The 16,481-nt window shown below is 40.3% G+C and overlaps 1 protein-coding gene across 11 annotated transcripts in view; it reads left to right on the forward strand.

Moving 5' to 3' along the window:
* The window catches only part of Lrmda (leucine rich melanocyte differentiation associated), a 1,025,409-nt gene that overhangs the window by 505,961 nt on the left and 502,967 nt on the right, over positions 1–16,481 (forward strand). The window lies entirely within an intron of this gene.

Below are 16,481 nucleotides of genomic sequence, written 5' to 3' on the forward strand. Positions count from 1 at the left end.
ACCTAGAAAACAAACCTAATGCTGCTTATGTGGCTATTGAGTTTGCTAAATTTGTAATCATTGCGTACAGGTTTTTATTTCTGTTTTCAACGGAAATGCTTTAAGCCCTCATTCCTTCATTAAAAATAACTATAAAACAATATAAAGAGCTCAAACATGGGTAATAATTGTAATAAGCCCAGGGTTTCAAAGACCAGAGGCCTTCCTAAGCCACATTGTCAGCCATGGTTGGCTGTGTCAGTGAAGAACTAATGTTCTCTGACTTTTCTTTCTGCCTCTTGGGAAACTCTGGTACTTTCTTATATGGCTGACTGCATTGCCTTAATATCTTTAAGAAAAAGAATAAAACCACAAAGATATTCAGAGAATCATCCTGTGGTCATTTGGCTTTTGGTTCCTCTTCACATCTATGTAAAGTCTATTTTCTTCGCTTTCTTCTCAACTGAGCAACTTCTGATGTTGCTAGTCCAGGAATAACCTTACAGCAATGCACATTCTTTACATACAGGATTCAGCGTTTTCTGTTCTTAAAAAGTTTTCACATGTTTAATCATGTTAATAACTTATCTTTGTCTCCCTTTACTGCTAAGCAAGGAGACAGTTTCAGCCAAAAATTCTCTCCCACCAAGCACATACCCCTCCAGTATGATGGGAAAGATGTGTTTCAGCTCAGTATTGCAGAGCTGGTGAAGTTTTTGGCTTACGTCAGTTTATGTTCACAAGCTCACGCTTATTATGATAATTTTTCTGTGTTTACTTTTTCCTGTTGGTTCTTTTCATCAGCTTCTACACCTTCAGAAGCATCAGCCCAATGCTTTAATTTTCTCTTCCTGAAAGAAGGCAATTCTTTTAGTGGCATCTTAAAATTATATGTCAAATGAGTCTTCCTGGACTAGCCTCAGAAACTTACCATCATTGATAATTCGAATTCTCAGGGAATTTGAACTCTGAGTCCCCAGATCCAACAATTAAATATAATACCTTCCAAATGTTAGCTTGTAAGCTGTGTGTGTGTGGGGGGGGGGGGATGGGGTGCCCCATACGCTGGCACCTTGTTCAAATACTGAGGCCATGGTTGGTGTTTGGGCTATTTACTATGCTTGCCAAGGATTCTCTACAATTGGATCTGCCTGAAAAAGACCCTGAAGACAGTGCATGGAACATGAGATTCAGGTTAGAATAAAGCTGGATAACTTGTCAATGAGCTTAGGAAGGGGTTGGATATAAGCAAGAAGTTGTATTATGTCTTCTTATCCTCATCTATCCTAACTACAGGTGAATGACAAGCCTAAGAAACTCTCAACTTACAACTTCCATGGTGTCTAAAGAAGTAATAAAACCTTATATTTGTTGAACATTTTGAAATCTCAAAAACACCTTTGTCTTATTGCATGTTCTGTTGCACTAACAAAATACCTGAGACTTGGCAATTTATAAAGAAAGAAGTTAATTTTGACTCATGGTTCTGGAAGCCAGGAAGTCTAAGAGCATGGTGCCAGCCTCCAGTGAGTGCCTCATAATGCTTCCTGTCATGGCAGAAAGCAGATGGTAAGTGGGTACATGTAAAACCAGGGGCAAGGGAAGTTGAGCCCACTTCCTAATAATCTACTCTAGCAGTAACTAACCCACTCTAGACAGAAGGGTATGAATCACTCTGAATGATTAAATCATCTCTTAAGGGCCCTACCTCCTGATACCACACAACAGCAGCCGTATTCAAATGGGAGTTTCAGAGGAGATAAACTGTGTTCTAACCATAAAAACTTCCATAGTTGTTGTTATGTTGAGTTTTTGAAAGAATTTGAAAAGGTAGGATGGGCAGTGGTTATTGTTCTAAGTCTAGAGTTGAGAATGTGTGACCCCAAGGTGGGAGTGAATGATGTTTTAACATGTCATAGATACTAAGTGCCAAAAACAGGACCTAGTTTTTCATTCCTATCTGCCATTGTGAATGGGTCCACAGTGGTCTCTGAGTCAGTTCTGCTAAGTAGAGATGCTGCTGACAAGACGAAAAAATTCTATTCTGTTTTCTTTCTCCCTTAGACATTTTCCTCTTCTCTTTCTCTTTTCTTGGAGTGGCTTTAGAGAGCCTCGTCATCTACCAGCTTGCCTTCTCTCTTCTCCCAGCTGGAAAGCAGGGTGATGATTATGGGGTCTCCTCTCAGCGAGATGTTAAGGGTTTATGCTGCACTCTCTGATGGATGGCTAATGGACTCAGTTGGGTTGTTTCAATGAGAGGTTCTCACAGTCTGATACTAAATTGGGAGCCTTGAGTGAAACTTTTATCACTCTTTCACCAGGCTCATCAAGAACTTCCTCTTCCTTTCTGGAAACTGTATTTCATGCCATGTATTTCTAATCCAAATGTTCCATCAATCAGCAATCCAGTGAAGGCTTGTCGTTCTCCTGGAGCATTTTATAAGCAGGGATGGGTTTCTTATTCTGGCCTTCTCAGCCCTTCTGGACTCTTGGAAAAATACTCAATGCAATTTCCTCCCATCTATTATGATCTGTACTTTTGGTTGCTATTTAGAATTACTGGGTTTTCCAAGGCATTATGTTTTTTTTTTTATTATTCATATGTGCATACAAGGCTTGGGTCATTTCTCCCCCCTGCCCCCACCCCCTCCCTTACCACCCACTCTGCCCCCTCCCTCTCCCCCTTACCCCCTCAATACCAAGGCATTATCTTAATAAAAGCATTTCTTTCTGGGATGTGCTTGACCTGGGGGTAAGTTTGGGGAATCTGTTTCTTCTCATGATTATTGTAAAGTTAGGGCTCAGTAGAAAACATAGCAAAATGGGGGCCTTTGAAATGTGATCTCCTTGGCCAAGGACTTCCCTGTTGTTAAAGTAGAATCTGCCTGAACATTTCTGGCAGATTTAGGAGATGTTTTTCAGAGAATCTCCCAAATGGTCAGTTTTCCATATTTTAGATGTCAAAGAAAGAAACAAGACATTTAAAACTACCAGTAGTGGAGGAAGTATCAACTGGCAGGGAAAGGGGAGTTGAGATCTGGCTTTTGGACATATTCCTGGGCTGTTTTCTGAATGTTTGACAAATCTGTGACTTCCACGGGCTGGAATCCTAGCAGCGCAATATGGTATTAGTTGGCTAAAAGTCAACATAAGTGTAAGAACTTAAGATTATAAGCTGGTCCAAATGAAAGGAAGGAGACTTTGAAATACGATTTTTGGAGTTTGATGGGTTTTGGTTTTAAACAAATAGTTTTTAAAGGGTGAGGGGAAAAAAATCTTTTTCCCAAATAAAACTATCTAGCTGACACTTTCTTCTGTTGTGTCTAAAGGATAGAATATGTCCCCAAATTCTATCTTACTCCTATAATGACTGATATTGAAATTTGGGGTGACTCTTTTCTCCTTCTCATTGCTTAAGTCTACCCACAGCTTTTTTGGAAAACAAAACACAAACCTGTCCCAGCAACTGTGATGGCATTGCAGCTGTCTGAGGATTTTTTTTTTTTAACTGCTATCTTTCCTTTCTTTAAGAAAAGAGTCATTTCAGAGGCAGTCATGACAGCTCTGTCATTTCACTCACACCTCTAAATTTCTCATTCTGTTGTCAGTTAGTAGACAGCAGTCTCAGGATCTGATGGGTCTGAGTGATGTCCAAATACATGAGAAATTGGAGAGAGGCCTGAAGCAGTGCGTCAGAAGCCGTCATCTTCTGCCTTTATTCTTAGAGGAACTGTCAGGACTTTCAGAAGTTCCTCTGTGCCAGGATCTCCTCTCCCCTGCCACCATATGCAGCCCATGCAAATAAGCACATGAAGGGAGGGGCTGGGCTTTCTTGAGCATAGTTTCCAGAAATTCCAGTTAAGGAGTTGTATTGAATTTCTCTGGCCTGTGTGCTACAGTGGGGAATTGAATACTTTATTGGGAGTAAGTCTTTTTAGGATAAACTACTGTGACAACAATAACAGTGGTGGTATCAACAGCAACTAACATGTATAAGTTCTTCGGTTCCAGGCATCGGGCCAAGTATTTTGCATCCACTATCCATTCATTTTTCTAACAACTCAGTGTAGGCACCATTTTTCATCCCATTTCAATGATGAAACACCAGAGGCTCAGATCCATTAAGTAACTTAAATAACTTGCCTAAGGCCAGGAAGCAAGGAAATGACAGATCTGGATTCCCATGCAGAGTTGGGCAACACTATTGCTCCAAGGCCTTAAGCCATGTGCTATATCACTGTGCAGGATGGCCTAAAATGCATAATGACTTGCGAGGTAGGTGAGGCACCTGAATGAACAAGATGAGTCATGGCAGCACCATGATTATGGGGAGACAAAAATAGCCTAGGAGGAGCAGTAGGATGTCCACCTGTGAGGCAGGGCTCTCCAGTTGAAAGTAACTTAGATTTTGAATCTACAAAGATTACCCAAGTGTGTGGTCATCTGTGCTTGAGATAGGTCTTAGGTCAGAGCCTAACTTAGCTGTTGCTTCTGAGCTGGACTGCTAGGCCTTGACACATGATTTGAGCAGTCCCAATGACTGCCTTTTAGTTTTTGGCAAGACGTTGGACACAGATTTAATTTTTAAGTTGAACCTATTTTGCAACTTCTTTTATCTGTAGCATACTATTGCCTACAGGTTTTTTTTTTTTTCCATTTGTCTTTGGATAATTTTTCTCGAAGATATCTAGCATCTTCTTTATCCACAAGTGTGTCATGGTCCCACCTACCTGTCTCTTGAGCCACCGTAAAGGGAAGCTGATAACATGATAACACACCTTGCCAAGCATGCCTCTGCCCTGCACTCACAGCTCCTCAGGCCCAGAGACTTCAGAGAATGTGTTGCCCAGCAAAGTGTGATGCTCAACATTGATGCCCCCAAAATGCAGGTGTAAGTTTTGTCTTCTAGAGTTAGATGTTTGGGTGTGAATCCTGGCTGTACCTCTTAGTAAGTGTGTCTGTTAGGGAGCCTGCTGAACCTCCGTGTGCCTTTGCTTTTTTGTCTGTAAAATGGGATGCAAGCAGCACCTAATTCCAAGGGTTGTTGTGGCTGGTAATCATAGTTATAGTTGGCACTTTTATAGTCTTTACTGAGAGTTCTCATTTATGAGCTCATTCAATTTTCACAAAAACTCAATGAGCTTAGTATTGCTTCTTCCCTATTTTTCAGATGAAAGAACATAGGTTATAGAAAGGTTAGATAATTTATCAAATGTCAAATAAGTGGTAAGCCATGGAGCAGATGTTTAAAATGAAGCATATCATGCTCCTAAACACCATCCTGTGGCCTTTAACCTGATACCGACAACATGCTCAGTAGAGTGCTATTAATGCATGGTCAGAATACAGAAAATTTTGATTGCCACAAATGATAGTAGTTGCAGTATCATCACTATGACAATAGTGATAATGATTGTGATGATTATGATGATGATGAATATAAGGTACCATGTTAGCTGCTGGTGGCAAAGATGAACAACCACCAAATAGTTCACTTGTATATTTGAAAACCAGTGAGGAAGACAGATGCTTAAATGTGCAATAACTATCAAAGATGTACAAGCTATGACAGAAGATCTACAGGAGGCTGTGGAAGGAACCATCATTTCTTTTAATAGAAATTACTAAGAAATTTTATCCTAGTCAGAAATTGTACTTTAGTCCCTTTTAGGGGTGTTATTTCCCTTAATTCTATCTAGTAGAGACCATTACTATACCACTTGATAGAAGTTGATGACTGGAGGAGGAAGTAACTTGTCCAGTGTTAAACATCCAGTGACTGTTCAAGCATGAGTTTGAACTCTGGGAAAGCCTTGGCTCTCAGCCACTTTCCTACATGCCTGAGTATCTCTACACTGACGCTTGTTTCCAAGAACTTCCCGATCCTTTCATAAAGGATGAGAACAAGGATACCAGTAGGAACAAGGTTATCACCTCCCTCCCACTCTCCCTTCAGCTCCAGGCCTCTAAGAGTATGGTTGATAGAACATTACTGAACTGGATCAGACCCATTGTCTGGGTCAAGTGATTTGCCTTGATTCTCTAGAGTGGCCCAAACTGGGATTTTCTCCTCACATGTGCTCATTTGACCCTGTCTTTGTGCAGTACTATATTGGAAAATCTGTTGTCTGTCACAGTCCATGAAAGCTCCTGTTCATGGTTTCCTCTCCTTGCATTGAATGTTGGACTCTGAACCATGCACTTAAGCATTTCATTCACATCTGTGGATTCTGTTTCATGTGTCCTGTGTTAGGCTTCTCTGACCTGCTGTCTTTAGAGCTCTTTTAGAATACAGTCCATGTCTGCTGCCTGTTGTACAGTGTCTGTCATAGGCTGATGATGTAGTTAGGTCTCCCCAGTTACAAGATGTTCTTGATTTCTCCCTTTACCCCCCACATTCAGTCCATCAGAAAGTCCTGTCAGCTCTACTTCTGAAATATTTCCTAAACCTCCTCTACTATGGTCCTTGGGAATGTATTAGCACACCTTACAGGGACCATGATAGTATCTTATGAACTGTTCTCTTGCTTTCCTTCCTTTCTCCCTGCAAGCCATCCACTAAATAGCAACCAGAGTGAGCTTCTAATTTGTCATTTGGATCATGTCAGTCTATCATTTAAATCCTTGCAACATTTACCTGTTGTACTTGGGTAAAACTCAAAGTTCTTCCAGGGCCTGAAACATCCAGTATGACCTTGCACTGCTAACCTCCACCAGCTCATCTTGTGGATTCCTCCTTATTGTATACACTCCAGTCTCTTGGCCTCTCACTCAAAGAGAGCAAATATATTTCTTTTATTTATTTGTCATAGTATTTTTAATGAGGCATTCCTTTTGTGTAGAACATTCTTGGTTAAGTTGGTTCCTTGCTGTCATTTAGGTCTTAGTTCAAATGTTACCTTCTCAAAGAGACTTTCTTTGCTAATGGTAACTAATTAAGTAGCCACACCTAACTGGCCCTCTGTCTCTGTTCCATTATTATTTTTATTTCTTTGGAGTGCTTATTATCTTAAAGGTGTTGCTTATTCATGTGTCTATATATGCATTGTGTATCCTAGGAGAAGCCCATGAGACAGGCCTTCACCAACTTTGTTTGATCCTGTAACGTATGCACCTAGCAAAGTGCCTGGACCACAATGCCAGCTAATAAACTACAAGCAATTAGTAATTATTAAAGAATTACTATTTGCTAGGCATCTCTCTAAGCACTTCACAAACACTAACCTATTCAGTTTTCATAATGGCCCTAGAAGGTAGATATTATTGTGATTCCTATTTTATAGGTTAAGAAACTGAGGCACAGAGGGATTATGCAATAGCCCAAGGACATAAAGTCAGTAAGTGACAAAGCCTGGATTCAATACCAGGCATTACAGTTTCCGAGCATGTGTTCTTAAACACCACAGTACAGTGCCTCTCTGGTAGATGCTGAATAAATGCTTGTTGGATGGATAAATGAACAGAAGATGGCCTGTAGAGCATTGTTGGGCAAGCACAGTCATAGGTTACTGTGACAACGCTTATACCTGAACATTGCCTCATACCTCACAGAGAAGAAGGTGTGGCACCGCCTTGTGGGTATTAAATGCCCCACAACTCCAAGTGGATTTTGCTTACAACCACAGCTGCTATTTATACTTCATACTTCATAGAGCCCCTGGCTTGATGATCTTTTTCTAGTTGTTTCTTTTCTATTTTTTTTAAGAGGAGAGAATTGTGGGAAATATTTTGTTTTCCCTGGGAGCCAGGCTATGTATTTACTTCAAGTTTTATTAAATGAGTTATAAATTTTCCCAGCAATTTACTCATACTCAAGAGGTTTAATTTGCATGTGTTGCCTTTTACAATATGCTTTTCGTAATGTTGCAGATGCTTCCTCCCTAGCTTCAGTAAACAACAGGCACTCAGCCAGGTTTTTGACTGAACACGTGCCAGGCCTGGGAAATACATGTTAACTCTGTGGTGGCCAGGGGTGCGGCCACATGTCCTACTCTATCCAGGGCATTTGGAGATTCCAGTGGAGTTCCTGTGGGGCAGGAGCAAAAATGTTTATGGATATTCTTTTTTGGATATCTTTTAAAGTATCTTTTACTCACAAAATGAACCAGCAAACAGACATTTATGCCTAAACACCCAATTTGCATTTGGTCTTATTTAAAAAGTAATGTTAATACAGTGACAAAAAAGAGTTTCTTGGGACCCTCAGGATAATGACCAGAGTAATTTTAGCCTTCAAAGAGCAGGGATCTGTGATGGAGAGACCATAGATGCCTGTTTGATTCCAGAGAGGGAGAGAGAGAGAGAGAGACACACACACACAGACAGACAGACATAGTAAATTGGGGTTGAGAACTTATCTTTTGAGTCACATGGGTCATACCACGAGAATGAATTCTAGCTCTACTGTTTATTAGTTGTATGATATTAGATAAGGTACTTAAGCTCTCTGCGCCTCAGCTTCTGTGGTTGTATGGACCCATTCAGGTAGGTGTGTTGGCAGGAGTCAATAGAATACTGTATCTAAAGCATTTGGTGCAAAGATTAATGAGCACATAAATGGCAGAACTTCTTATCCCAAGACCTGCCTAGGTCATTGAGCACTGTTTAAGGGACAGTTCTCTGGGTGAGGTGTCTTCTGATGATGTTTTCCCTGTTGGTTCATGAATAGTTCTCATGAGAATGAGGTTCAACTGCTTGCAGAAGAAAATCTCAACATCTCTAGTTAACTGTGCCTTAACATTGTAGACACTTATTTCTCTCTCCTATAAAAGAAATATGGAGTGGGTAGTACAGGGTTGGTGTGGTAGTTTCCTGGTGTCATGAGGGACCTTGATTCGCTTTTCGTGGTTTTGATGTTCTCAGCAAATTTCCTCATGATTCAAAATGGTAGTTTGCATCTGTCATCATATACTCATTCTTCATAAGAAGGAGGAAGGAAGAACAGGCATTCCATTATAAGGACACTTCCACTGAGTTCCATTTAAGACATCCCTTTGTATCTCTGGCCAGAGCTTATTCACAAAGCCACAGCTGAAAGGAAGATGTTCTTGTCAGCTTGGCAACCATGTTTCATATGAAAGTCCAGGTTCTGTTAAGGAGGAGGAGGTTGAGACTGGGATGCTGAAGTGGACATTACCAGGGAGTTGTTAGTATTTTCCAATGATTTCATGGCTTGAGATAGAAGGAATTACCAAGTTTCATTGATGATTTTAGGTGGCACAAAGACATATTTTTATTTAGATAATCTTGTAGTTATTTTTTTACATACACCAAAATTATAGCTATCATATGAGACCCAGGATGTCACAGATATATAGTGATAATGTTTTTCTTTAAGTCTAAATTTCAGCAAATCAATTAAAAAATTAAGTAAGCAGAAGCATACAAAGATGAGAGAGGCATTATGAGTGGTGGCTAAGTGTGTTTGGGATCAGACTGTGAGTTTGAATCTCCAGTCAGTGGTCTATTGGCCAAAGGATCACAATCTTTTTATACCTCAGTTTTTAAATCTGTACAATGGCAGAGTTGCTGTAAGGATTGAAAAGTTTGTAGTTACAGAGCTCTTAGAGCTGTGGCAAGCATGTGATCAGTAACCCATGAATTTTAGTGATTTTATTGTTGCTGTTGTTATTACTATTGTGTTTGATGCTAGTACTATTTATAATAATAATTATAAGAGATGGGATTTTGAGAAAGTGGAAACTATGAAGGTGGTATATATATATGGCTGAAAGTAGGGGAAAACTGACTTAGAGGAATAAGGTTGGAAGTTCACCAGATCAATCTTAGGCATAGCAATAAATAATAGTTTTATTAACAGTTAAAACTAGTACTTTGTAATTTCAAGTGGTTCCATATATGATAATAGCATCAATTCTGGTTTATTGACCTTTTACTGTATGCCAAGTACTGTGAGGTTTGCTTTGAATATATCACAGTTAATTCTACCAACACTATAAGCTAAGTATTCTTTCCATTCTATAGATGCAGAATTTAGTCGGATAGGTTAAGTAAATTATCCAATGTTCCAGGTCAGTGTGGGACCAATATCAAAACCCCTTCTGATGAATGCCTCTCTCCATCTTCATCTGGTGCTTTTTCATTCCTTTTCCCTATCTCTATTTGCATGTCCAGCTCGCTATTACCTCCCCACCCCCAGGACTCTCTGATTCTACTTTTCTGTCCACGTTCCATCCCAAATGTGCAAATGTGCCAGCCATTTCCTAAGCCTCTCCCTGCTGTCAAACTGATCTAAACAGCATCCATGTTCCTGCAGGACACAGCAGGTGACAGCTTCTAGTCTAATGAACTAATCTATGAAAATGGACATTAATGGACTGATTCTTATCTCTCTCTGGGTCATTCATTTCAGAAGGTGCTAGCTGACTTGAAATTTTGTTTTGTTTTCTCAATAATTTACTTCTCTCTCACTTTCTTTTTTTAAATAGACTTTATTTTTTAAGAACAGTTTTGAGTTCACAGCAAAATGGATTAGAATGTAGTGAGATTTCCCAGATAACCCCTGAGTTCACCCACACATAGCCTATCACTATCAGCAAGGACTTGAGGTTTTCACTCAAGGGAATTATTAGTGGCAGAGATTAAAGGCAAGGAAACAGCTCAGCAGCCTGTGGGCCTGTCCTAGGACATCTGCTAGGTCATTGTGTAGGGTTTTTAAATTGCTCTATCATAGGTTCCTGACAAAAATGGAACGCAGATATGATGGAAGGAACCCAGCACACTGCTGAGTGATCACTCAGGGGCTCTGCTGCTCCCCCTTCAGCCCCATGTCTGACACATGGTATGCACTTAGTCATATTGTTGAAAATATGAATCACTTACAAGAGGCCTTTCAGATGGGAAGGGAACAAAAGGCCCCTTAAGGAATGGGACAGTGAATTACAGTGGGTAAGGTTTGGTTGGGCCTCATGGACTTGATAGATTTTTTTTATTATTATTATTCGGGCTATAATGGTCTGTCATGCAGGTCAGCTTGTTGTCATCCAGGGACCCTGTGTGTCTCTGGCTAAGTGTGAATTGAACATGAGCAGCATGGTGCTGGGATGAGGGGACATTTGTCTTCCAGTCTCTATCTTTGGAGCTGGAGGCTCAATGTTGTGATGTCATAAAGCAACTGATGTCTTAGTATATCCTGTAAGAATTATTTCCTCTTTTACTCTTCCTACAAATTGTACCTTATGATCCATTGAATTTCACTTTCCTATTTTTCCAACATTTCTCATTTTCTGCCCTTATTTTATCCTCTCTCAGACCACTGAGGGAAGGAAGAAATGTTGCTTAGCAACCACTATGGAACTAGTCAATACCTTCTCTAATATTAACCCTTTGACAACAAAGAAGTAACTTAGTTGCTATTCCACATCATTTGCCCCTACTGTGTTTTAGACTATGAGTTCACAAAAGTTGGCAGCCCAACTTAATGTTCTAATAATCACAAACATCAAAGATGTTTATGAGTAGTTACAAATGTTAGTGAGTTTCAATGCTGCAAATCATAGTAGTTGTCTATTTATTAAAGTGGTTCACTGTTAGATTCTTAATTTAGAAATTTGGTATGATTATTTTAGTTTTCACTTTCATTTATTGAACACAATGGTTTCTTGTCTCAGCAGGTCTTTATAGTTTATATGATGATTTGCTTTTGAGACATTTAAAGTAATTTATCTCACAAACAGAAGATAGACTTTCAGGGTTTTATTATTCACTTACCTACTGTGTGCCAAGTGCAATGTAAGGTACAAGGGTGGAGACTTGGTCCTTTGTGTGCATTATTTTGTCACTTGAGTCTTTTTCCCTTTAGCTTCATCTGTAGAATGACAACATTGCTGAGTTTTAGGTGCAGCAGTTACTGTTCTATTAGAATAGTTTCTTTGGCTTTGACTGGACAATATTTTCCTAAGGGTTGCTAGCCTTTTAGGAAATGATATAAATCAGCAAGAATATAAATGCTGACCTGGTCTGTTTCACACACAGGGAGTGTGAATGGTACACACACACACACGCACACACACAGTTAAAAGTTGGGGAGTATCAATTCACTCTACACAAAAGTATGATGTTTATGAAGTTGGTTGTGTCTCTTCTTTTTTGCAACAGATGAGCCATCAAATCTCTCCCTATATCTTGCATCTATGTCAGTCAGTGTCACTTCCAGTTGAGGAGTAAGGAATCGATCTCTTCCTCCTTAAGGTGTTATTGACCTTACTGAAGGCTCTCTGTAAGCAGAGTGTGTCTGGGGTAGCTTAGAATTTATTGTGGCACTCTTGACAGATAGTAGGCTGAGTGAGTTTTGAGCCAGTTGGGAGTTTTTAGATTACCTTTTCTCGCTTACTGTGAAGGGTGAGTTCCCTCTGACATGGTCTTGCTTGGGTTGCCTGGAAAGCCATGTGGATGACCATCCTCAGATCTGCATTGCCTTGCAGGGTGCCTCCAGTTGGGTTCCTCCCATTGCCTGGGTCCTCAGAGGTCCCGTGTGCTAAGTCATTGTTGAGTTGTGGGGTTATGTGGACTCCCCTTGTTAGCTTGCTAACTCACTAATTCAGAAAGTCTGTCTGTCTCTCATTTATTGCTTTGCTATATATCTTCTCGAATCTCATCATGAATTGTGAAACAGTGATCCCAATTCACTTTTCAGGGGCTGGGTGTGGCTGGAGTTCAGTGAATCATTGGTGACTCTGAGGATGACGTATCATCAGATACTTTGCTTGGCTTGCCTCAAGACTGAGCATTTAAAAAGTATTGTTTCCTTGTCTTCTCCTGACAACCCTATAAAATCAGTGATGTGGTACCCCTATTCAGCTCACAAAATAGAGACTCAGAGAGGTTAACAAACTCACCCCAAATTACACAGCTGGATGATGGCATGCTGGATTTGGATCCTAGATGTTTCAGATTTCAAAGCCATTCTTTTTTTTTTTTTTTATTCATGTACGTACAATGTTTGGGTCATTTCTCCTCCCTTCCCCCCGCCCCCTCCCTTAACCACCCCACTCCCTCCCTCTTCCCCCTACCCCCTCACTTCCAGGCAGAAACTATTTTGCCCTTATCTCTAATTTTGTTGAAGAGAGAGTATAAGCAATAATAGGAAGGACCAAGGGTTTTTGCTAGTTGAGATAAGGGTAGCTATACAGGGAGTTGACTCACATTCATTTCCTGTGCATGTGTGTTACCCTCTAAGTTAATTCTTCTCGAATTAACCTTTTCTCTAGTTCCTGGTCCCCTTCTCCTATTGGCCTTTGTTCCTTTAAAGTATCTGCATTAGTTTCTCTGTGTTGAGGGCAACAAATTCTATCTAGTTTTTTGGTTTCTTACCTATCCTCATACCTTCCTTGTGTGCTCTCGCTTTATCATGTGATTAAAGTCCAATCCCCTTGTTGTGTTTGCCCTTGATCTAATGTCCGCATATGAGGGAGAACATACGATTTTTGGTCTTTTGGGCCAGGCTAACCTCACTCAGAATAATGTTCTCCAGTTCCATCCATTTACCTGCAAATGATAACATTTCATTCTTCTTCAGGGCTGCATAAAATTCCATTGTGTATAAATACCACATTTTCTTACCCATTCGACAGTAGTGGGGCATCTTGGCTGTTTCCATAACTTGGCTATTGTGACTAGTGCCGCAATAAACATGGGTGTGCAGGTGCCTCTGGAGTAACCTGTGTCACAGTCTTTTGGGTATATCCCCAAGAGTGGTATTGCTGGATCATATGGTAGATCAACGTTTAGCTTTTTAAGTAGCCTCCAAATTTTCTTCCAGAGTGGTTGTACTAGTTTACATTCCCACCAGCAGTGTAAGAGGGTTCCTTTTTCCCCACATCCTTGCCAACACCTGTTGTTAGTGGTGTTGCTAATGATGGCTATTCTAACAGGGGTGAGGTGGAATCTTAGTGTGGTTTTAATTTGCATTTTCTTTATTGCTAGGGATAGTGAGCATTTTTTCATGTGTTTTTTGGCCATTTGAATTACTTCTCAAAGCCATTCTTCCTCTGCTGATGAGAGGGCTCATTGGTCTCTGTGTTTTGGGCTCCTGAAATGGATAGAGATGGTGATGTGGACTAGAGCATGAATTTTACCTGTGTTGCCTTTCATGTGTGTTAATTTGTGTAGTTAAAAATACACATCTCTGGAGGGAGGGACTGTGATTCTGATTTCTGATGGAATGTATACCACAAGTTTGGACACTTGGAATTACTCAGCAAACACTGAAGCAACCCATTGTCTTTCTTCTCCTGGCCAGATATTTGGTTTTCTCTCATCTGCTATTGATAGAGAGCTCTTGTGTCCTAACAGATTGGAGGGAATGCTGTCAGCAGCTGGGCTCCTTATGAAAAGTAGTTAAGTATTGTTTTGTCCTCAGCCCACTTTGGATTTTTTAATATCCTGTAGAGCATACAGGCTAGAACCTGCCACTTACTGTTGTTTTGAGAACCAAAGGAAGTGACACATTTGAAGTCCTTGGTATAGAATAGCTCAATGAAATGGAGGTCTTTGTGTTTTGTTTTGGCTTTATATTTTATTCACCAAGTATTTCAGTTCTGATTTTTTTTCATGGGCAGTGATGAGTATAAAGTATCAATTTGATAACTTTGTAGGACACGTTTGGTTGGACCTTTATGGCAGGATGAAAGGTTGGAGGTTGGGGACAGTAAAAGACATTCTTGCCCTTGAAAATTAGGAATTCTCTTCTCATCCATTTTAGTAAGATTTTGGGAGGTGGATATGGAGGTTGAGAGTCCTTGTGTGTTGCACGACCTGACCCTAAAGTGACCTGTGTTGAAAATAGCTCATCACATGAGCTACCCAATCTGACTGGGAATGTGGCCCTTTTTACTTCTTCATGTGAGCTGCCATATAATTTTAGCAGCAAGAAACTAAACCTGTTTGTTGGTAAGAAGCACTTCCTCCCTTGTTTATAGTTTGCTCATTACATATAATGAGAAAGTAGCTCTCTAGTACCATTTGCAAAGGTTTCCCAGTGCTGGTGGCAGGCAGAAGCCATGGCAGCCAGGGTCTGGACCTAGGACCCAGTATGGAGAAAGGAATGGGAGATGACTATAGGAAGAAGAAGCAGAGAGGCCTTCCACCCCCTGATCAGGTTGTGGGGGCTGGTCCCTGTGCCTGATCTAGATTGGGGGTGGAGAGAGTGTATGTCTGTGATACCTCTAGCCCAACTTTTCTCTCTCCTACAAATGAAATCTCTGCTGCTTCTCTTCCATGGAGCCTGGACTTTTTCTCAAGGATTGTACAATTCGTGCTGGGTCTATGGCTGAACTTAGAGCTAAGTTGTGCATTTCCAAACCTTTACACTCTTCTCTGCTCAAACGGTGAAGCTTAGAATCAGTTGCTACAGAGAATATAGTTGGGTTAGCTTCTGAACTATTTGGCCTCATATTTAGTCATCCTTTAAAAGTAATAAAAGTATGAAAATATAGTTGAGTGCAGTTAGAGATGTGGCATTGCTGGATTTAAAAAATATTACTTATATTTGTTTAACTATTTATATTATGTGTGCATGACAAAAACATTTTTATTATTCCCAAATTAGCTTACATTTAGAAGTGAAATATATTAGAACATAGTGTTTATACATATGTATATAGTTATGTGTGTATATGTCTACATACACCCACACACACAGTCATGCACCATGTATTATTTAGCTTTCTGTCACTATAACAAAGTAACTGAGATAAGTTACTTATGAAGAGAAAAGGTTTATTTGGGCATATGGCTTTTGAGCCTCTACTCCAGGTGTACCTGTTGTTTTTAAGCCTCTAGTTAGGGTGCTAAGTGGTAATGGTAGGGAGCGCTTGGTGGCGCAAACTGCTTACCTCATGGCCAGGAAGCCAAAGAGAAAGGAAGGGACCAGGGCCCCACGTCCCCTTTGGGGACATGAGCTAAGGACTCCTCATTAGGGCCTTGCTCCTAAAGGTCCATAGCATCTCCTGTAAGTGCCACCCTGGGGACCAAGCCTCTGGTACATGGAGCTGTAGGGAACAGTTCACATCCTTACTAAGCGTGCTTCATAAAGACATTTCCATCAACAGCAGACAGCATGTGGAACCGCAGTCTTGTTAGCTTACGCCAGCTGGTAATGCTCTTGCTGTCTTACTTTGTGTAAGTATGCTGTGTGGTCACACAATGACAAAATTACCTAACGATGCAGTTCTCAGAATGTATCCTCATTGTTTGCAGTGCAAGTCTGTATGTGTGTGCATGTGTGTGCATATATGTACACACATGCATGCATACATATCTCCAAGTCAGTTTTAATTTTCCTGAATTAGCTCTCACTTATATTTAGAAGTTATGCATTTTTAAACATATTGTGTATATATGTGTATACATATGTACAAGCCTATGTATATTATGTGTACATGCGTGTATACCAGGGTATACATTTTAATTTATCTTGAATTTTCTCTCATCCTCAATACATTACTCCTCATGCAGGGAGTGTGCCAGGCAGTCCTGGAGAA

Source organism: Castor canadensis, chromosome 7 (assembly GCF_047511655.1).
Source record: "Castor canadensis chromosome 7, mCasCan1.hap1v2, whole genome shotgun sequence".
Taxonomy (NCBI): domain Eukaryota; kingdom Metazoa; phylum Chordata; class Mammalia; order Rodentia; family Castoridae; genus Castor; species Castor canadensis.